Genomic DNA, 24,269 nt, shown 5'->3' on the forward strand with positions numbered 1-24,269 from the left:
CCACTCAGAAAATGGGTCTCTGAGAAGCTCCTTAAAGTATCTTATAATTGCACGGAGCATACCCTAAGCTACCATTGTAGCTAATAGTTAGTGAGCGTGTACCTCATGTCAATCATTTACAACTCATTTAATTCTCACAACAGTGCTATAGATGTGGGAAATGACATGTAGCAAGGTTAAATAATTGACCTGAGGCCATAAAGCTAGTGGACTAGGCACTAAAGGTCCTTGTTAAAGGGCAAATATGTATCTAGGTAAGTTGACCTGTACTGGGAGTGGCAGGGGGGTTTACAGAAGAAGGGTGAAACTATGAAGTCAAGCAGATCTGAGTTCAAAAGCTAATTTAGAAGTTCATGAATCATGACACTTTCGGTATATTATAGGTCAAAAACAAAATGCAAATAGAGTCGTGTTACTCCCTGCTTCAAACCACTTTCTGGCTTCTCAGGGCTCTAGGTTCCGGCATGTTTCACCTTTCCTGCCTCTCCAGCATCATGTCCCATCAGCGTCCTCACTGCCCCCTGGGTCAGAGCACGTACCACCACCTTTCGGTTTTTCAAACAGGCCCTACTCTCTCTCCTGCCTCAGAGCCTTTTCACATCCCGTCCTGTTCTATTTTATTGAGATGCATCATCCACCCTACCTCTCACCTGTGTCGACAGGTGAGCACCTCTACCATATATCAGGAAACCTTCACCTTGATCTGTTCCACAACTTTGCACTACCTACATTATTATTCATTCATGTTAGACAACAATACGGAACTTCAGAGGGTTTAATTAGTTGCCTAGGGTCATACTGCTAGGAAGTGGCTGAGCTAAATTCAAATCTAGTCCTAACTGAATATTTGGGCTCTCTGTACTTAGCCGAGCTGTCCCTAACATTGCTCTCTAATATACCCATAAAGAAATCAGGGATGTCAGTCTTTTCCTCCTGCCCACCAGTTCACTACTGAAAACTGTTGAATCACAGGCTATAAGGCTTAGGCATTTCTCAAAGTACTGAGCTGGTCTCAAACTGCCAGGGAATACATGAAATCCTTCAAAACTCTGCCCACTTGACCCATCTATGATAACTTCTGCCACAAGATCTGCCCCAAAATTATTCCAAAGGAAGACCACAGGGCTAAATAACTCTATTCTTCATCATGAATTGGTAACCCAAAAGGAAATTATAATAAAAACAGGGTCACTGAGATTGGATTGTTGTTAAGAATTACTCCAACCAATCAAGTTGAACAAACTGAAAATTCCCGGTGTTACGTCATTTGTTCACTCATTCAGCACATTCATAATGACAGACTACCTCAAAGGGTATTAATTAAGTAACTGGCACACTGTAATAGGCAGGACTTGGGCCTTGCCATTTTGCCGTCTTGAGGGAAATCAAACAAGAAACGAGTAAATAAATATATCAGTAAGTATTTGCAAACTGTGATTGCAAAGAAAACATACAGAGTATTATGAAAGGGAATAATGAAGGTGTAGGGGGCTACTTCACATGATCTCTTCTTGGAGCCTGGTACCCCGAGGGATGTGAGGAAGTTCCTCCACATGGAAAGATCTGGAGAAGAAAATTCCAGCTGGAAGGGATGACAAATGCGAAGACTGTAATTCGGTAAGAAGTTTGACATAATCAAGGTATTGAAGAAAAAAAAGATGGAAGTTTATTATGGGGCTTGGAGAAGGAGAAGAGAATGAAAGGACATTTACTGTCTGTTAAAGAAAAAAACCACAGGCCCAAAATGGCATCACTTATGCTAAAGCCCATGATGCCAAATTTAGGTTTAACACCTGACTAATTGCTGTTTCGGACCATTCCTAGAAATATTATCTTAATTAATTAGTCTGTAATTCTCTGGTCAAGTGCCTGCAAGGTAATCTGTCACATGGGTCCTCTCCATCCTCCACAGAAAGACAAAGAAATCTGCATGATAAAAATCCCTTCCCCCAAAAAGAAGACAGCTTGGTCTAAAAACAATCCTTTCTTTTGTTAATAGCTCCCTCGCCCCACCCTTCCTCCTACAAAAACCTTCCATTTAGTACGATCCCTTAGAGCACTCTTCTAGTTGCTAGATGGGATGCTGCTCATTCATGAATTGCTTAATAAGTAGTTATTCTTCAAATTTACTTGATTGCATTTTGTTTTTTAACAAGTTATTCAACACACTTTTCCTGAGCACCAATCATTTACCGGGTGTTATTCCAGGTGCTGAAGATAAACTAATGACAAAGACAGAGGAGTTTCTGCCCCCTGGGGTTGACATTCCAGCTAGAATGTGGAGCAGCTGTCAAGCTTCATGCCTTTGGAGTTTTACAAAGCATAGAAAAGAATTGGGAGTTTATTCTAATTGGAATGTAAACCTAGGAAGTAACTTGATCTGATAAATATTTTAAACGCTCACCCTTGTTTTCTCTGTGTGATGACAGCCAGAATTATTGTTGTTGTTATTTTGATTATTATCAATAATAAATATCCTGGGTCTCTCTTGCTTACATTTTTGAAGACAGAAATCTTGTCAACCCAGTGTCAAAAACTTCAAACCACTAGAGGGAATCGTTTACAAAAGGACACCAACAGAGCACGGTCTTGTTTGCTCTCAGAGTCTATTTCCTCCAGATAATTTCTACACTAAAACTAATTGACTATATTAGCCAAGAATGTTTATAAGGCAGAAACCCCCTGAGGTAAGTTGAAAGGGAGTAGAAGAAACGGTGCTCATCTGTTAATATAGAGATAATTTATAATCAATCATATCCCTTTTCTCTTTAAACCTTTTCTATCTCTCTCTATATAGACTGCTTTAGAATGGAGGAGTAATCAAATTCCATGTGATTCTTTTATGCAAGCAAGTAGGCAGCTTTCGTATCCTCTTGTAAGAAAGTGGACTAATTCCCTGCCTTCTTTCCCCTGGGGAAATGTGCTCTCCTGGAAAGAGCATGGGTTTTGGACTGTGAAGTCCTGATTCATACTCCAATTTCAGTATTAGCTGAAAACTTGGCTAAGTTACTTAGCTTCTCAAAAATGAGGAAATGGAAATAAGTATTTAAACAAAAACTTATACATGAATGTTCACAGAAGAACTATTCACAACAGCCAAAAAATAAAAATAACCCAAATATCCATTAAATGATGAATGGTCAAACAAAATGTGGTGTATCTATACAATGTATAAACAGCCATAAAAAGAAATAAAGTATTGGTTCGTACTATAATATGGATAAAAATCAAAAATATTATGCTAATTGAAGAAAACCAGACACAAAAGGCCATATATTGTGTGATTTAATTTACATGAAAATCCAAAACAGGTAAATCTATAGAGACAGAAAGCAGAAGAGTAGATGCCAGGGGGTGGGGGAGGGGCTGAGGCATGACAGCTTAATGGGTACAGGACGAAATGTTTTGGTACTAGGTAGAGATGATGACTGTGTAACCTTGTGAACATGCTAAATACCACTGATGTTATGTAAATTTTATGTGACTTTAACCTCAGTTTTTTTAAAAAAAGTGAGGAATCCCAGGAGCCAGGAAACCTCCATTTTTAATAGTTATAGCTCAAATTTGGCACAAAAGTTACATTTGGAAACTGTTTCATAAAAACCTAGAGTTAACTCATGGCCTTTGGGAATCCCGGAATAACTATCTTTTCTGCTTTATAACAATATCTTACGTAATATTTAATATCTGCCTTCCATATAGGTCTCCATCTATAGGAGAATTTTTTTTTGAATTTCATATTTACAGCAAGACGTCTTTATCTGCTTTTAAACCAAAGATGTTACAAAATAATAAGCTATGGCCTTAATTTGAAATTGGGAGGCTATATTTTATATTTAAATTATTTGTACTGTTTAAAAGAATTTGAAAGGATCTAACAGATTAGCCTTGTGTTCACTGAGTAATTGATCTTAGACTTGTGATTTCTATTTAAAAAGTGTGATATGTAATCTTGATCAATAGTTTTAGATTCATTATTTGTAATCTATTAGCTTTTCTGGAATTATGTATTTAGGTAGGTTTTGGTTGTTAGTCATACATTTGAACTGTTTAAGAAAGAAACAAAAATAAATGAAGTTTAAAATATTTGAGGACTCTTACTACACTGTTTGTAAATAAAACCAAAGTAATGAAATGATCATCAAAATTTGCTAGGCATATATAAATAGAATAATAATATGAACCAAGAACCTTAAGGAAAAACAAAACAAAAAATTAAGTTTAATAAATTGAAAATTACTTTTAAAAATAACCAAAAATAGTGTTTTCTTTGCACACAAAAGAATCACCTCCAAGGAAATCTAAAACTTCACTTTGATAGTTTTCATTCCATATAGCCATCCACACTCTCTCTAATCTTCTCTCACTAGTGCAAATACACATTGCCTCCCCCGTCCAGGCCCATATCTAACTGTTAGAGCTTACCTCTCAAACTCAGTGTAGTACGACAGCATGACCTTGTATGCATGTTCCGCCATGACGTGATCTCTTTTTTCAAAACACAATGTATGCCAATCTTAGTTTCCACTTGAAAGAATGCCAAAAGAGAAAAAAGAAAAAAAAAAAGTGTTCCACTTTCCTCTTCTCTACCCAGACTCAGAGAAGTCTCTGTTAATTGATCACAGCATACTTTCTTGCGGCGCCTGGGTATTGCCTTAGAATCTTTCTCAAAACAGCCTTTTAAGGAACTGCTACCAAATTATCAGAAATAATGCACAACACGAAATCAGTTTATCATTCCCAGTCTTCACTCCTGAGTTATTTTGTCAGCTCCACTTCTCTATCCTATACCCCTTAAGAAGTAAAGTAAAACTAACACTCTGTACCACATCTGATAAATGTAGTTGCCTAGACAGGCTCAAAAAAAAAAAAAAAAAAAAAGTAACTGAGTAACATCTCTAATACTTGTTCACAAACTATTCCTAAGCACAGAACCCATTCGAACTGATTACTGAGAACATCCAAAGCCAGGCAATTCCAAAATGGGCCCTTTTCTGTTGCAAAAAGTCCAGTAAACCCCTGGGACCACAGATTCCAACTACTCTAGGCTATACCTATCTCTGAATTGTGTTCAGCCTAAAGGATAAACATAGTCATTGCACTTGCCAGACTTATTAAATGGAATCAATGATAGCACCTATTGTTCCCTAGACAGTCTTTTGGAGGAATATAGTATAAAAGCTCTACTCCAGTAAATTATTATGGTGTGTTAATCTATCATCAGGATGCATTACCAGTAATTCTTCCAATACATTAGTGAGTACACCGAGGTTTACTAAAGGTCAGCTACATCATCAAATGAGTTTCCAACTGACAGGATCACTTAAATTTATGGAACAAAGAGTCCAGAAGCAAATTCATTAATGGATTTTATTCTCAAGGTAGCCCCACTGATGATCCCCAAAGAATACTTAACTAATTCTGCACTGTAATTCCAGACACTAGATTTGCAATCCCTTTATTCAGCATTCAACTCCCATACTCCCCAACTTTGGTGTCTATTTCTAGATAGTTCTGTACTTCTGAGTCTCTTTATTTCATAAATTCTTTTTTCTTCCATGAGTTCTTTTCAGATTACACAAGTATCAAGTGGAAGAAACAGGACTTTGATGTAGTGACCCAAAAATGGAATATATTCAGAATTTTCTTTCTAGAACACCCGGACATATGACAGTAATTTATTTACAGCTCGAACTATCTCTTTAAGAAAACATTTTGTTTATATAATTTCTTTGTTTATGTAATTCAATCTAGTATTTATGTGTATACAGTTTAGAAATATATATGTGGGAGTGGTTTCCAGATAATTTCAGTGAAAAAGCTGCCCTTTAGAAATTATAGATGTTTGCTGCTAGCCATGATGGAGTAACTGGTAAAGAATTTCCCCTTTTGCCATAAACTTCCAGAAGACTGAACAAAATATATGTTCCAATATTGCACAAGAAGGGCAGGGTGGTGATCATGAAAAGAAGGAAAACAGATGGATTCTAGAATCATCTAGTCTTTCTGCCTGCAGCCACTTTCAGGTCCATGGATCCCCTGACAGAAATTCAAAAAGAAATCTGCAGTCTCACTGGGTTGAGGAGATAGAAACCAGAGTTGGGATGTAAAGGTAGTTGAAATTTATGGAGCTGAGTACCAGAAAAGAGAACACTTCACAAAGCAAGACCTCCAAATTGCTTTGTATGAGTCCCCTGCAAAAGGTGGCTTAATGATAAGCCACACATGCATACTCAGATCCTCGATGATCCTGGGCAAAGAACAGCTGCCTGAGAAATAAAGAGTACCAGGTAACTACAGGCTCACCAGTTCCCAGAGTGCACAGAGGGTAGTACAACATTTGAGTTTCCAACAACAAGAATAAAGACCTCATTGAACACACAGGGCATATAGTAAAGACACCAGAAAGTTTACACCTTAGTATTATGACTAAAGTATCCTTAGAATAAACTATCTTTCCTCTAACCCTGACATAACAAAGCTTAACAATTAGCCTTGAAAGAATAAAACCGATTAGCAAGAAACAATGCAATAATGCCTGAAAATTTTAAGTATTTGGTGAAAACTTATATAAACTCACAGTTGCAAGGCTCTAAGTGAACAACAAGGAAAATAAACCACTGATAAAGAGAAATCTTAAAAGCAGCTATGAAAAAAAGAAACATTAAATACAGGGGAGCATCAATAAGAATGATTGACATCACTTCAGAAAAAAATGCAAACTATAAGACAATTATATAATATAAGTTATATAATTATATCAGGCAAAACCGTTCTTCAAAATAAAGGTGAAATAAAGACTTTGACAGATGGAAGCCAAGAAAATTCATCACCAGCAGATCTGCACTATAAAAAATAGTAAAAGAAAATCTCGCAGCAGAAGGAAATAATACCAGATAGAAACTAGAATCTATAAAAAGTGAGAAATATTCACCAAAATGAGTAATATGTGAGTAAATAAAATAATTATTTATAGGTATGATACAATTTTAATAAGAAGCCCACTAAGCTTTTTGTAGAAATTGACATGCCAATTCTAAATCTATAAACAAAAAGAACCCACACTAGCCAAACTAATTTTGAAAAATAACAAAATTGTATAACAAAGTTATACAACAAGAACTATACTTCTCAATTTCAAAACTTAATATAAAACTACAGTAATCAAGAGAGTCTGAGGTTGGTAGAAAAAAAATAGAGAATCCAAAAAATAGACCCACACAAACATGGTTAAGGTTGGTGCTAAAGAACTGTATATCTGTTTTAGGGGAAAAAAATCTTGATCTTTAGCTGACAACATACCCCAAATTCACTTTAAATAGGTCATTGCCCTAAGAATACACACTAGAATTATAAAACTTATAAAAAGAAAACATGAAAAAAATCTTCATACTTAGGTAGGCAAAAATTTCCCAGGAAATAAAATATATTAACCAGAAAAGAAAAAAAATAATAAAGTAAATTTCTTCAAAGTTAAATGTCTCTGCTCTTTCAGAGACACCTTTCAGGAAATAAATGTCAACCACAAACTGGTGAAAATATTTATAACACATATACATAACAAGAAACTTAAACCAAAAAATACAGAGAACTCTTACTACTCCATATTAAGAAAATAAACAACACAATATAAGAAATGGACAACATATTTGAAAAGGTGTTTCATAAGGCTTGATATATCAATGGCCATTAAGCCCATAAAAAGATGTTCAATACCATCAGCCATCAGGGAAATATAAATTAAAACTATAATAAGATAGTTCTATATACCCATTAAAATGACTAAAAAATAATGGGACTTACAATATCAAATCTTGGGGAGGATTTGGAACAGTTGCAACTGGTGGGAATATAAAATGATATAACTGCTTTAGAAAACTGTGTGGCAACTTCTTGTAAGGTTAAACCTATAATTACTATTCAACCCACTCATTATATTCCTAAGTACTTACCCAAAAAAAATGGGGGTGGAAAAAAAACTCCACATCAAGACTTTTACACAAATATTTATTACAACTTAATAATTCACAATAGCTAAAAAATGGAAACACTAATGTCTATGAACGAGTAAATGAATAAACACATTGTGGTATGGCTATACAATATTCTATTACTCACCCATTAAAAAAAAAAAATCACCGACACATGCAACGATTTGGATTAACCTGAAAAAGGCATATGAAAGAAATAAGCCAGATACAAACAGGTATATACTGTTTGATTTCATTTACAAGAACTTCTAGAATAGGCAGATCTAATCCACAATGACAAAGGTGGTCTATGTTTGCTGAGGCCTGGGGTAGGGGGATTGACTGCAAAAGCGTTGAGGGAATGCTGAGATTAATGGAAATGTTCTTTATCGTGACTGGGTTATATAGGTGTATGTATCTGTCAAAATCCACAAACTGTATACATCTTCAAAATAGGATGTATTTGCATTTTACTGATTGAAAATTATGAGTGGTAAGTAAAATATTGTTTAATTTTCTGTGGAGCCCCAATATGTAAACATAAAAAAGCAGAGATTCAGTGTCTGATAAGGGGTAAACTTCTCATAGTCCCATCCACTGGGAGCTCCCTTAATAGAGTGTCCCTTAAGCAACCATGAGGGATCACAAGGACCTGATTGAATACAAAATGAAAACTCACACTCCACAGTATCTATCTAAGGAAAGGCCATAAGGAAATTTAACTATTTTTATTTTGTCATTTCCATATTTCCCTTCATATAATTATCGCCTATGTAACCTAATCATAATGTACAATGTCAGAAAGATTACTTTTTGAACGTATCCAGAATGATGTTTAAGATCAAGATATCTGCCTGCAATGTTTTCCAAACAAGTGAAATCTGAGCTATGCTAATCTTAGCATCCAGGGCAACGCAAGAGTTACTTATAAAGAAGGATATTCTAGTAATGGAAGGTCTTTCATTTAAGGGTGAGTAAAACATTTCCCTGGTTTCTTCTTTCACAGTTGAATTGCACCACTGCTTTGGATTCACATTTAATAAAAACTGTGTTGTTGTGTCTTCCCATTCACCTTGAAATGAGTGAGACAAATTCAAATAATCTTGACATAGGCCACAGCAAGGAGGAGAGTGGTGCCACAAAGATTTTCAAAAGATGCAGAAGTTCACCAACATCACTAGTATTTGGCTTTATCTGTCTGTTGCTAGAACTAAAAAATTCATTAAAGAGTCAACTCTTTATACTGACTACTGTGATAATTCTTCCTTCTTTACATTAAAATTCCTCAATTAGAAGCACTTGGTTGGAAGCAAAAGTGGCATTTCAAACAAATACCAACCCTGATGGAAATACAGCAAGCATACAAATAAATGTGTGATTCAAAAATTTAAATATATGTTTCCTTTTAAGCTGAAAGTAAACTATTTTCTAATGAAATACATTTTTTATCCAATCTTCCAATTATTTCCAAATCATCTGTTGATTCTATAAATTGTTCATGTGCTTTTGTCTGACAGAGCTTTCACTAGCTAAGTGATGTCCCTGTCTGAGTCACAACTTATTGTAGTGAACCACATCAACTCTTGCAACAACTTCCTCAATTAGTTGAGAATCATTCTATGACTCGTAGTCTTCAGAAGTAGAAAATTTCTGTAAACTTACCAATACCTTTATCTTATAGTTTCTCTGTGACTTTTCCACCACTGTTCTCTGCAGCCCCAGGAGTCTAAGCTGAAGGAAAGGAGATGAAAGAAAAGAAGGGCTTATTGATGGAGAGCTCCCATTACTAGCTGGGTTGTAGCATAATCTAAACACTGTCTGGCCCTACTCTGTAAGGTCAAGTAGGTAAACTCTAGTGGGAAATCAATCCTAGCCCACGTCCAGCCCCAGCAATCCAAGAGCACCTGTCCCTCACCCAGTGAATCTCAATGGGTATTAACCCAAAGAGCAGAGCAGGGAAGGGAGATGATGTTTTGAATTCCAGCACCCGCTGTTCCTATGCCCAGTATAAACTAGGGCCTGCCCTGCACGAGCCTTCTTCCAGCCTAAGCAGACATGACCTGCAGAGGCGAAGTTATTGAATAGGAAACACGTGATCCTCCAAAAGCACAGAGTGCTTCTGGAAAACTCTAGAACACAGCTGTGCTGCTTTTCCAGCCAAAGATAGAGCTAGCAGAAAGCGCTTCAATAATTATTCAGACATCACCATAACAAGGAGAACCATTCATCCATGGTCATTACAACTTCCTATGACAGTTATTTTGACTAATTTCTCTACTTATCACAATCATTATTGCCAGCAGATGACGAAGAATGTCAACGAGTACCATACTGATGATTCTTTGTGAATAACAACCATGATTTCCACTAGTAGAATATTCAACCAGTAATGGCTTAGGCAAACAGTTACTTCACATACCCTCAAGAGGCCCAGTTTTTCTGTTTTTCTGCTCTGACATCCTCAATAGGCTGGCTTTTCTTCTTTATACCTGTCACCTCAAAGCAATACCATGGCTTTTATAATTCTGAGCATCACACAGACAGGTGAGAAGGAAGGAAGGAAGGAAGGAAGGAAGGAAGGAAGGAAGGAAGGAAGGAAGGAAGGAAGGAAGGAAGGAAGGAAGGAAGGGCTGAAGCCACAGTAACAAGAGAGAGCTGTAAGTTCCTTTCTCCTTCTTATTAGGAATGGAAAACATTTCCCAACCTCAGGAAACTTCCTTGTATCATAACTTTTTCTCACAAAAGAGAGTCTGAAATAGTGTCATGTGCAAAAGAAGTCAAGAGGAACAAGGTGTTAATACCTTATTTAAACCAATTATGACTTAATCTTTTTGAGTAAGTGAGGTAGAAAAAGCTAACTTCCCTGAGATCTAGAACTGTCTACTAACTGTACAAAATGAAAGTTCTCTTAAGGAAAAGAAAGGTGGATGCTGTTGAATGAGATCTGCCAGAAGTGAATTATATTTTGCAGATATATTTACAACTATCAGTACTACCATTACTAGTATTACTGCAACTACTACTTTCATCATCTTTCATTGAGGGAGTACTCTTTGCCAAGAAATTCACCATACTAAATACTTGCGTTATTTTATTTAATTTACACAATAATCTTCAAAGACTGGAGAGGCCAATAACATCCCTATAGTTAGGCACTGTTTGATTTCACCTAAGGCCTGCATAATTCCAAAGCCCAAATCACTTCATATTCTTGTGATGACCTATATTTCTATACATGGATGAATTTTAAAAACAGCCCTCCTCACAGTTCAATCTTGGCATTGTTCCTATTATTTAATTCCATGCAGAAGGATGCTCACTGAAAATAAACGCAACTCGTTACTCTACCTTTGCACATAATTGTTTTTAAATTGTGTCAAGATGTGCATTGCCTTTATCACATCCTGTAGAAAAAAAGAAATTCAATGATGCTATTAGGAAATGACTATAGCACAGGAGTTGTCTTCCTGGGAGGATTAAATAGTGTGGGTTTTATAACCCAAAGCTTGGCTTAGAGCAAGTGACAAATGAATACTAGCTGAATGAATGAATGAATGAGATTCAAAGACCCGGAGAGCTGTTAATTTGGATGCTTCTGCTGCTGCCTAGAAAATATGTGCATTAATAATCAGCACACACACAAAAAAATACATTTTTCTGCAACCTTTGAAGCTCACGGGCAGAGGCAGACAACTGGATTTTGAGGTGGTAGATGTAGCTCAGTTTGGGGGCTGTTGACCAAAAAGCAAGGTTTAATATATAAATTCCTATTGATCTTCATTTTCCACATCAGTATCAATACTTCTAAACACTATTCAGAGTGATCTGAATAAATCGAATACGTTTTAAAATAAATGTGGCATCGTCATGTACTTTTAAATAATGAATTAATATTTTTAAGCATTTATTAAAAACCAGATACTATGCTACACAATTTAAATGTGTCTCATTTAATTATCACGATAACCCTATGAGGTAGATGTTTTAGGTGGCCCAATAAGTAATGCAAATATATTACCATGCCTAAGTTCAGATTTATAATATAGATGAAACAATTAGATGAGATCAAAATATCAGTATTATATGTCAAGCTAATCACAGAACGTGACTTTAAATCTGGAGCAAGCATCCCACCCTATCTCAGGTAGGGGCCAATAATAGTTTCAGTGAAAGACACTGAGTTGGCCCAGTACACAAGGAAACCCCTCAGATGGCTAAGGGGTACATGCAGGACTCCTTCCTTCTTGCAAATGCACGATCAAAAAGTTGCCTCTCTTACATCTGTTTCCTTAGAACAAGACTCTGAGATGGAGGTTTACCTTCAGGAGGTTTACTGGGGAGTTTCATAGGGATCAACACTTTTGGGGGATCGAGGGAAGCAGGAGAGGGCAGATGGAGAAGCTGAACTGCAATGCAATTGCAACAGAGGCCTCTGCAGATCCCGCACAGGGCCCAGGAGTAGGGCAGCCTTGCACAATTGTTTTGCGTTGAGACAAGAGGCCTAGACTTTCGTACTCTTACGTTGACTAGTCATTGGACGCAGGCTACCCCTGGGAAATGACATAACTTGTGCAAGCCCACTCCCTTCAATTACAGGCCATGCCTGTACTGTGACTCAGCTGTGGCCCATGAGCAGCCAACATCCTTGCAGGTGAAGAAATTAATGTCTCTAAATCAATTGAAAAGAAATTAATGTTCTAAAGGGGGAGACTTGGGCTGAGTAGCACAGCATTTATGAGGTGAGCAACTCATAGTGTTTTCCCGTAGAACTTCCATTATATGGAAATAGAAAACAAAAGGACACTCTCCAAAAGGTATCATAACAATATCTATTTTACACATGAATAAAATATTAATGAGAATACACAGCAAGTGGAAAAGATGAAGATTACAAATAGTCTGAACTTACTCTGTTATACCGACTTTTGCTACAGAGCTTGGATACTAAGTAGTTTATGTGAAAATATGAGGAAACCTTAGACTTACTGATATATTATAAACAGCATCACATGAGTTATAAATATTTGGCTCATGATGAAAATAAAAAGAAACTGTTTAGCACAGTTTACTTTGACCAACACAAATATGTATATAAACATATATTTGAATATTAGCACTAACGCTTTCTATTTGAATTTGATATTTTACTTATGCTGCCTCTTCACAGTTATAATAGTTGTTAGAAAGTTCTCCCTTTGCACAGAATCAAAATCTGCCTTTCTGTGCATTGTACACACTTTATAAATGCTAGTTGTGCATCAGAACCACCCACAGAGTTGTTAACAAACACAGATGCCCAGACCCCGCCTCAGATCTATAGAAATTCAGAGCCTCCTGAGTTGGAATCCAGCTTCTGGTGTTTTTAATGTTTGTTGATTTTTGTTTGTTTGTTTCTTAGTTAACTCTGCCCATTCTCCTGGTTAAGCACCGCTGCTCTGGTATGACCCATATTTGACTTATTTTTGATAACACTGAATTTACAACTGTGTCCACAATACATTAATCTCCTTTTAGATATAAACATGCAAATACTCCAGCCTAAATTTTCTAAGTCAAACAAGCATGTTCTTTCAAGCAAGACTCGGAAGCAGTGGTTTGCAGATTCTTCAGCATCCTGCTATCCATAGCCCAACAACCAGTGCTCTAATTAAAAATATCTTTTTGCCTTTTAACAACATAATACTACATACACAGCAAAATACCATATATTTAGTTTTATCAACATCTGTGTATATTAGACATCATAAAATTAAGGTTCCAATGTCTAAAAGAAATGAAAATAAAAACCTTGAAATAGGTAGCTAAATACAACTTACAACTTCACAGCATAACAGCAATTCTTTATTATTTTTAAACTGCGAGTCCACAGCCACTCTATTTGATATTTGAAAAGCATGTAAATGTTTACTTTTGTAACCAAATTATAATCACACTAACACATCCTAGGCATATGTACTGATTGTTGGACAATATGAAAGCCAACCAGAATATAAACTCTGTAAGGATGGGATTTTATTCTTTGGTTCCTGGTTGCACCCCCCAACTTCTAGAACAGCAGCGGGCACATAGTACATGCTCCATCAATATTGTCAATTGAATGAATGAACATCAGAGTTGCACATGAGTGGAAAACGATTTATGGAAGTATTAACTCAAGACCAATAAGTTCACAAACAGAGCAGCCATTGTAGCAGGGATACACCATGGTGTCCCTAGGATAAAAAAAAAAAAAGAAGGGGAGTGTATTTGTATAATCAGATAAAATCACAAGCTGACAACTGGAAGGCTGAGGTTAGCTGCTACAATGAAAAGTCATGACCTCTCACTTACATCCTATATCTAAGTCAGTTTTCATTCAAGAGCCCATCGATTGAAAGAAAGATCATGTTCTCTAAAGGAGAGAGTCTGGAACCAAATCAAGTGAGTACAATAAACATTTCCCGATTTCTGTCCCAAAAGGACTTGCAGATATTTATCAGAGTGACTATATCCTGAGAAGGGACAATACACAGACCATTCCAGGGCTAATAATTGCAGGATCTGAGTTGTTACTGATATTTGACACCAGAAATATAATCACGGACTTTGGTTCTATCAGGTGATTATGGAGGCCAAATGACCCAGGTTCATCTCACAGTCCTCGGAGCTACGCTGCAATTACATCCCCAGTCCCTGAGTGTAAAATCGGGATGAGTATATTTAGGAGCTGGTAGAATTCTCATATTAGTTCCCTGAAGTAAAAATAAGAAATATTATGGTAGCAAGTCCCATGCAGAAGCCCCTTAAGTTACACCCCACCAACTTGCCAAAATAATAAACCAGAAGAAATTTCGCAGCCTGGGCAGAATCACCTACAACTTAAGCTACTTCCAAAGACTTGTCAAATAATATAGCATTTTATAAGCCCATATAGGGTAGGTATGTTGGCAAATCTATGGGCAAGGAAGAAGTATACATTAATTCCAGGAGCAATAAATTTTTGCCAAAGTGGAAAGGGTCTGATATAATCGACCTGCCCCCAGGGGACTGGCTCATCTTTCTGAGGAATGGTGGTAACATACCAATTAGCGTTGCTCTCTGATGCTGACAGGCTGGACATCTAGAAAGAATTGTAGCCAGATCAGCCTTGGTAAAAGGGAGCCCATAATGGTTAATTCACGCATTGCCTCTACCCATTACATAAATTCTCTGTTTATGGACCCACTAAGCAAGTTCTGGGATGACTAAGGGCAAACTGACTAACACCCACAGGTTATCCTAATTCTTGTACAATAAGTTTTTTCTAGATATTGTCGCCAGCTACCACTGTGAAGTCTATATGATGAATTAGACTTATTTAGGATTTACCCATTGAATTAGAGCATGCATCCATGGCATGAACTGTATCAGACATATCTTTTGCCCAGCTCATATCCTTTTGACCCACTTTTTCATTCTAGCCGTTGTTGCTATGGCATTCAGAGCATTCAGCTATGGGTAGTTATAATCTGCACGCTACCTCAACTGTGTCACATAATTATAATTCATACTTTCTGCTCTGGGACTTCTTTAAATCGACCACTTCTACTACCTGCAGGATCCCACTCAGCTATTCTAACGCAGAAACCTCAATGGGAAGGTGTTAATATACTACAGGGCAAGCCTTGATGGATGGAGAAAAGGAACTATGGATAAATACTTTCTTCTGTGGACCTTAGGCAGACAACACTGAAGCGCATTCTACACAATGTAAAAAGTCCCCAGCACGATTGATCAGTCCCCTGTTGTCCACAGCAGAGACCAGGTGCTAACATATCTTTAAGTGAGCCTTCCGTTCTACTTCTCTATTTTACTCTTCCCCTTCCCTTACCACCATTCATTAGGGTCACTTCCTAAAGTAAATAACCATCGTGGAAGTCTTTGTCTCTCGCTCTGCATTTTGGAGGAACCTAGACTAAGACACAGTCCTCCTCCAGTTTATAGGCAGCTGAGTGAGAGCTCAGAGGCCCATGCAACTGAAAGTAAGGGGGTCAAGATAAAAATAGCAATAGTGTACAAAAAGGAAAGGAAAACTACGAAAACTTGAAGTTTGCCTGGAAACGATTCTATAAATTTTATTTGTGTGTTTACCAAAAAATAAAAAAGAAGTCTTCCATGTCCAAACACTGGGAAATTTAATGGGAATATTGCTTTCAGCACAGATTCCTTGATTATAACCTGAAAAAATATGAAGTTACTCTTTAATATTTTTTCCTCTCTCCATTCCCTTAGCCTTCTTATGTGTACAAATCCTTCCCACAGATTGTGTCTTGATGGTATAGCTCATACTCCCTTCTTCTTTTATATTTCCAAAGCTCCCCTACCCCATCATTTCAGTCTTTTAGTATTTAATACCTGATCTTTCTTACTCCGATGCCTCTACCATTTCTCTAATAATATTTATAAATATTATTATCATTCTGCTTAGTTTGCTGATCCAAAGCTTCATGGCCTTTTTCTCTTCTGCATAATGTAAATAATCATTCAAACAACAAAAAAAAACATTTATTAATCACATACTAAATGTCAGGTACTCTAGCCAGGACTAGGACTAAAATGTTGAGAAAAGCTGGTATCATACCTCTTATCTACATTTTTGATATTAGCTCATATTACTCTGAAAATCTTCAGCCTAACTCAGTTAAATGATTCTTTAGTCTCAGAAAACATAACCTTCCAGTCCCTATTTTAACTGTTTCTGCTAAGAATCACTTATTATCTTTCCTCTGCTTATCTTAAGCTTATTCTTTACTTCTAATATGTACCTGTACTGACCAGATCAGGGTGCCTGCAAATTTCTTTCCTCTGAATTTTTACTATAATCACTGTTATTAGCACTTATCTGACCTTTATATGTTCACAAGCACCTGACAAAGACATAAGCTATATCCTCTTAAAATTTATACCTTGTTATATTAGTATTTTTTCATTAATTTATAAATTAAATATAATCTTGGACACAGGTTCATTTTACATTTGCATAAGAGTCTTCATTTCACTTTTCTAAAAGCATCCTTTGACATGATATTATAAAACCCAATCCAGTTCAACATTCTCTCTCATCATTAGAGCTTCTTAGACCTACCTCCGGTTAAGAAACATGCAATGGGGCAGGAGCTGAGGGCACAGGGTCTCTTCATTATGTGCCTGGGAGAAGAAGTTGGGGTCAGGAGAAGCCTTACTTGGCTGATTTGGTTACATCTGCATTGGGGCCCTCAGGGTTGGTCTTCTAGAAGCTTGTTTTATATGTAGGCATTTTAAGGATACTCAGAGACCCATTTCCTAGGAATTTCTGATTTCCTTGATGTGGGTGAAATCTCTCATTATCAGTCTTTAAATGGTCTACCCTTCTGTGGGGGCTCCTTTTCTTTTTAAGTGTCTCTGTTGGGTAGTGTGCCTTTGGAGAAACTCCTCCTCCTGCTTCCTTTTGGGTGTCTATGTATGCACACATCCATTTCCCACCAAGCTCTAGAAGTACAGGCCACTTTCTGTCTCTGCTGCCATAGACCACTTCAGGCAGGAGGTACATGCCTTGCCTTGTATCATAAAAATTCCAGATGACACAAGCCAGGTTCTCTAAATTGTTCTCTTAAAGAGCCCTTCAATGGTTTCAAGGTTAGGAAGGCCTATCCCTCTCTACTTCTCAATAGGATTCAGGAATCACTAATACATTTATAAGTCTTCCCCCAAATAGTCACACTGTGGCCATTCTAAAGAACTCAGCTTTTTAAGAGTCTATTATATAAACTAGACTTGATGTGGGAAATAAGCAGATCCTGAGAGCGAGATTTTTTTTTTTTTTTTTTACCACCCCATTGCATATCCCAAAATGGTGGCCAAGCATTTCAATGTAGATTTAGAGGTATTTAACAATTAACATTTATTCTTCTCATTTATGAGAACTCAGTTAAAACTCCAAGTCAAGACCATTTTAGCATCCTTCCATGCATTCCTAAACATACACCATTGGTTTTTAAAATAATGGGTATCCTACATATGGTTTTGCAACCTGCTCTTTTCACTTAACATGTCTTGCATGTCTTTCCATATTTCATATTTCTTTTGGTCAATAATTTTAGGTATAATATAGTAATGGTTCAGAAATAAACATACTTATACCTATTTAATCCATAAACAAGAGAAGTCATTAGAAAATTTTGCAGACTTCCGGAGAGCTTTTCATTTTTTATAATAAGTGTCATAAAATGTCATTGGTGAGATTAAACGCTCAACTAGTTAACTGTGAATGTCATAATTATCATATGAATGATAGAAGGAAAAAGTTGTAAAAGATTAAATCTAAGATAACTGAGTTTCTAGGACATAATGAGCCATCTTGTACAGAAAATGTGGACCAAGACACAAAGCTGTGGTTTAAAAAACACCTAGATTGTGTGTTTTCTGAGTTGCAATAAAACAAAATACAGAAATATTGCTTACTACCCACAAGTCATGATGCTAAGTGTTTTGTGCATATCATTTAATCCTTACACCAGTCAGTCATATTCTTGGATCTTATCTTCTCTCACTTGCCCCCTCACCACATGACTCCAGCCAAACCAACAACTGCAGGTCTCTGAATATGCTAATCTCTCCTTGGGATGCTCTTCCTAGTTAGAAGTATAGCTCCAGTTCTTACTTCATTCATGTATTTGTTCACTGTATACAATAACCCTTTTTAGACACTGTATACAATAACCCTTCTGGCCTCATAGCACTCACTATTCTTTTACTGCACTTATTTTTTTTCCATGTAATGTATGACTATCAGGCATATTTTTTCTTTCATTTTCTTTAGATAAAAATAAAAAAAAGTTGATAACCTCTGAGTGACTTCTGCTGTACTCTCACTTCCTAGGGTGTATCAATCAACCTCAGGGGGACTGGGGTAGATCCGGGAGAATAAGAATGACCTTAGCTTTATTTTTCAAATTATTCGTTTTGAACAATTTTGTGTTTAAGGAGGAGAGTCTTAGCATATTGGTAAGCAGCAGCATTTAAGAGTGCCTAAGCGCAATGACCCCAAAATTTATAATCTCAGATGAGCTGAGAAATCTCCTCAGTTGTTTAGGAGCAGTGGGAACAAAATGCTCCCTTCTCTTTTCCTTTTTCATTAGGCACTGAGCCATCGGTCTCTGAGGATGAGATCCCTTACCTGCTACGGAGTCAGGGGACAAACTCTAACAACAGCACAGGGTAAGAAACCATGAAGGAGAGATTTGCCTTAGAAGCAACACTTAAGCCTTTTAGGTTCATTGCTTCTGAGAGGACACCCCACATCGCATCACTAGTGGGCCCCTATAGCTCTTCAAGTAATACTGTGCCAAGATTTTTTCCCCAGAGGTGTCTTCTAAAAGCACAAGCCAGTGCAATAATTCACTTGTGGGTAGACAATAACCCAACCCGATTGAATGGCTCTTCCACTGACATCAGTGTTGGCTGAGTCACTGGATGAGACTCACCTCCTACACAGTCCTGGAAGAAGCCTCTCCTTACTCCCTTCTAGGATCTTTTGCCTTGCACATTAGCCAATCTAGCTAATCACCCCGTCTCAGACATGGGGTAGAGCATCAAACAGGACCCAGGGGACCCAGTTATATATCCCAGAAGGTGGCTAGTCATCCCTAACACTAAATTACATTAAAACGAGGTATATACCACTGAGGCAAGTGCCTTAGGAGTCCTCTTATGATTTAGGTTGAAATGCCATAGCAATGTACGGCATACACAGCATAAAACTATGACAACTAAAGCACAAGTGCCAGCCCTTCCTTCCCAGGGAGCACTGTCTGGTAAATCCAGTTAATAATTTAAGAACAAGCTAGGGGCATGCCCCTCCATTGCACACCGAATGACCTTCTTTGCTATACCTATTGTCTCAATTTACCTAGAGATTTTTAGTTCATAGAGGTGACTGGGTGACAACACAGGAATGTCAACAACATTGAAAGAAGAGTTTTTCACTCATCCTTTAAGCAGAGGAGACATTCCACATCATGTATGGCCATATGAATAGCCATCGGCTTTGGTCAGGAGGCAGAGGATTACGGGGAAATCATAGCCTTTACTACTATGGTGGTGGGAAGTCGTTAGGTGGGGACATACTCCACTGGGTGGGAAGTTAAATACAAATGTTGTGGTCTGTGGTTGGGAGGAACATAAAATAATTTTTAAGTGTGGACCAGAGAGAAGATGTAAACAATTTTGGCTGTTAGTTTGGCCCTGCAACATTATGATTTATATTATATATTTGGTCATTCAGATCACACACACACACACATACACACACACACACATATCTGTGTTTTTTCAACAGTTCCTGGCTCAGAGCTCTCAAAACCCTTTGAATTTCCTAGGTATTGGGAGTGACAAAGATGTCTTTTGTTACTAGTGAGGTAATTTTGGGAAAAGCACCTGAGGATGGGGGCTGGTTGCCCATGGAGCCAGCCATTGATTAGAGGGTTGGAATTTTTCATCAGTCCCTGACCTCTGGGAGGTGAGAAGGGCTAGAGTTTGAATCAATCATCAATGGCCAATGATTTAATATATCATGCCTATGTAATGAAGCCTCCATAAAAACCCAAAATGATAGGGTATGAAGAGCTTCCTAGTCGGTAAACACGTGGAGGTGCAGGAGAGTGGTGTGCCTGGGGAGGGCGTGGAAGCTCTGTACCCTTTCACCATGCCTTGCCCTATCTCTCTCTTCCATCTGCCTGCTCCTAAGGTATAAATAAAATCTTTCTCTTTGTTCTAGTGAGCTGCTCTAGCAAATTAATGGAACCCAAAGGGAGGTTATGGGAACCTCTGATCTACAGCACATTAGTCAAATGTATAGGTGACAAATGGACTTTTGACTGTCATCTGAAGTGGGGGTGAAGATGGTGAGGGGGCAGTCCTGTAGGACTGAACTCTTAACCTATGGAATTGGATACTATCTCCAGGTGGATAGTCAGAATTGAGTTGAATTACAAATCAACAGCTGGTATTCTGAGAACTGCTTGTTGGTGTGGGAAAGCTTCCGCACATGCACATTAGAATTGGGTCCAGGAACCTAATTTCAATCCTGTAATCAATGGATGCCAAACCATAAATTACAAAATCTATAAAGGTTGGTGAAAACATAGAATAACCAATGAAAAGCAGCTTAAATATTAGACATTAACTATCTCCTATGTTAAGAGCTCTGAAGGTATAGAAATTAATTCTAGGGTTGGTGAAATGGCTCTGCAACGCCACTAAGGCCCAGCGTTCCTCCACCTTATTACTCTGCCACCCACAACAAACTTCAGCATGTTGATTTCTTCCCTCAGGTTTGTCCTTTTCATGCTCATAAAATTACTGCAAAGCATCTAGGCCTCACATCCTTATAAGTTTTGCCTTATATGCCCTTTTTCATTGTACAACTTTGTTGCCTGAAGTATATAAAAATCAAGTGTGGTTGGCAAGAAAAACGGTGTAAATGGTCGCTGGATAGGCAACCAAAATAACACTTACTATCATCAATGTGCCTGGATTGTGTCCTTATCACCGAGTAGTCTCCAATGCCTCTGGGTCTAGAGGACCTAATCCTTGTGGACAAAGGATGAGGACTATGAAAATGAGAACATCTTTCATACAGTTGACATAATTAAAGCCATGAATATATTCTAAACAGAATCATAATTAAAAGTCTAGTAAAATCTAGGAATTTTTACTATACATGTCAATATGTTTAATTAATTGGCTTAATTCATAGAAAGCCAAAAAAAATTTTTGATGTCCTTAGAAAGAGAAAATATAGCTATTGAATTAATTCCTTCAGTCTTGAATAATTTTTATGCTCTTAGAAGATCATCTTAAGTAATAAAAGGATGCCATAACCAAGTTAGATAACTAAAATAAGATTTTAAATGAGGTCCTATCTATAATTAACTTGGAAGTCTATAATTTTTACCTCTTGTTCAGGCCTAGCCATTTCCTCCTCCAAGACTGTGAGCTTTTGTTTGTTTAATGCCATCTTCCCACAAGGGCCCCAAACAGTAATTTACATCCAGAGAAATTCACTTTGTCAGTAGCAATGATTCCCTCATTGTCAGGATATAATGGCATATACTAAAGAAGAATATAGATATACAGAAACTTTAAGAACTCTTTCTTTCAAGCTTGCATAGAAAAGAAAGTCAGACTTGGTAAAATAAAGGGACTTACAATCACCTTCAAAGAAATAAAACAGTCACTCAGCTACACAGCAGGGAGAGATGTCTCCCCCACCCCACCCCCCCACACACAGAAAGTCTACATTTAAATGTAAAAATCATATAACATTTCAACTCTCAAGAACCTTTTAAAGATACAGAGTGTGAGTGTGTCATTAGAAAAATGTGAGCCCTGTCCTACTTAAAAACAGTTCATATGCCAAAATCTGCAAAAGGAAAAAGATAAAAGCTCAATTTAAATTTCTATCCATGTTTCAACCGTTACTCTGTTATGGCACAAATAATTCCAACAGCTATTACGCAATTGGCATAGAATGTAATACTGTCTATTAATAAATGGCAAATGAAGGAGAATTAAAGACTAATCTTAAGAACAATGAAAAGGAGTGTAGCTGTTTTGTACTAAGTGAGATAGGTTAGTATCACATATTTAAAGTGTATCAGTTAGAGTCCAGTTACAAAAATAGAAACCATTCTAGGCATATCAAAGAAAAAGTCAAATTTATGTAGAAGATTGATTACACAGGTGTTGGGAGACTTAAAATGTTAAAATGCAAAGATAATAACCATAGAAAATAGCTACCATTGCCTTGGATTAGGGAAGAAAATGGAGGATCTGAAATGATCAGAATCCAGCGTTGCAAAGGAGCTGCCTCACAAATCTGGGACTCAGATTTATGAGAAAGGAACAGACCCAGCCATGTGAGGACCCCAGACACTCAGGGAAGAAGCCTTTGGAACTACAAGTTCTCTCCTTCTTTTTCCCTCTAACCTCTTCGCTTTTCTCTCTCTTTCTTTATTTTCCTTTCTTTGTCATATTCATTAAATTGAATAAAAATATCTTTGAAAATTTAATCCGAATCTGATCTTTAAAATACTACATCAGTTTTTTTAAATCGAGTTTATTCATTAAAACTTTACTCTTTGGGAATATCCAGCATGGAATCAAACTGAAACTTCGATCTTTCGCTTTCCAGTTCACCCTTTCTCTTCACACACGCACACACACGTATGCATGCATGAGCGCGCGCACACACACCTGCTCCACCGTGTTCCCCATCTCAGAAATTGTTAATCTCCTTCTGCCCATTGCTCAGAGCAAGAAACTGGAGTTATTCTTGACTCCTTTTTTAATTTAGACTGTAGATCAAATCGATGTCCAGAGAGAGTCAAAGCACTGCTTATAATTTTCATTGCTGTATCTAAACCACTATCAACCAGGGTTCTGGATTATTGTTGTAGTTAGGGTGTTTCCCTGATTTCTACCTTGTCCTGCTACAGCAGTGATCCCTTTAATATATAGGACAGGTTACATCTCTCTTTTGTTCAAAACCCATCCCTACTTCACTCAGTGTAAAAGTCAAAGTCTTCGCAATGCCCGCAGGCCCTGCACCCTCTGCCTCCTCACTGCCTTCCTGATCCTAGTCATTATTCTCCTTACTCCCTCTGATGCAGCCATGTTGGATTGCTGTTATTTCTCAGACTCATCTGGCATGCTCCCACCTCACCTTCAGGGCTTTCATCTGTTTCCCTTTGCTTTAAGAATCGTCTTCTTCTAAATATCTGCATCCTTTACTCTTCTACTTTCTTCTGTGCTTGCTCAGATGTCACTTTCTCATTGACACCTTGCCTGATCACACTATTACAATTTTAGTTTTAATAGCTCACTTCTTATACTTGCAATCACATTCTTTTTGTCCCAGAGGACTTATCACTGACAAAGATACTATATATATGCTACTTTGTAATTAAATTTATGTTCTGACTCTACAAGCTCTGTGACATTAGGAATTTTTGACCAATTTTTCTTCTCTTCAGTGCTGTGAAAAGTGTTTAAAGAGCATCTAGAACATAATTGGTGAAAAATCTATAATTGTAAAATGAATTAATCAATGAATAAATAAAAAGATAGAAACAAGCAGTTCTACAGTTCTATTTTCATCTGAAACAATACAAGGATGTGTTATCATCCAGTCTTTTAATTCCATCTTGACATTTGCCCAAACTCCAACAAACTCCATTGCTGTTTTATAAGATCATGATAGTTTACCTGTACCTCCATGTTTAACTTGTTTGTGTGTATATA

General features: G+C 37.2%; 1 protein-coding gene across 4 annotated transcripts in view; it reads right to left on the reverse strand.

Moving 5' to 3' along the window:
- The window catches only part of KCNA4 (potassium voltage-gated channel subfamily A member 4), a 434,546-nt gene that overhangs the window by 264,283 nt on the left and 145,994 nt on the right, over window positions 1-24,269 (reverse strand). The window contains exon 3 of one of the 4 annotated variants that reach the window (XR_001598084.2): window positions 7,543-9,701. The exons of the other annotated variants lie outside the window; for them this stretch is intronic. The gene's annotated coding sequence lies outside the window, so the exon portion shown is untranslated. Of the gene's footprint in view, window positions 1-7,542; window positions 9,702-24,269 lie in introns of those variants that run through there. 4 annotated transcript variants of the gene reach the window in all.

The sequence above is a fragment of the Rousettus aegyptiacus genome, unplaced genomic scaffold (assembly GCF_014176215.1).
Source record: "Rousettus aegyptiacus isolate mRouAeg1 unplaced genomic scaffold, mRouAeg1.p scaffold_m13_p_5, whole genome shotgun sequence".
NCBI classification, from domain to species: domain Eukaryota; kingdom Metazoa; phylum Chordata; class Mammalia; order Chiroptera; family Pteropodidae; genus Rousettus; species Rousettus aegyptiacus.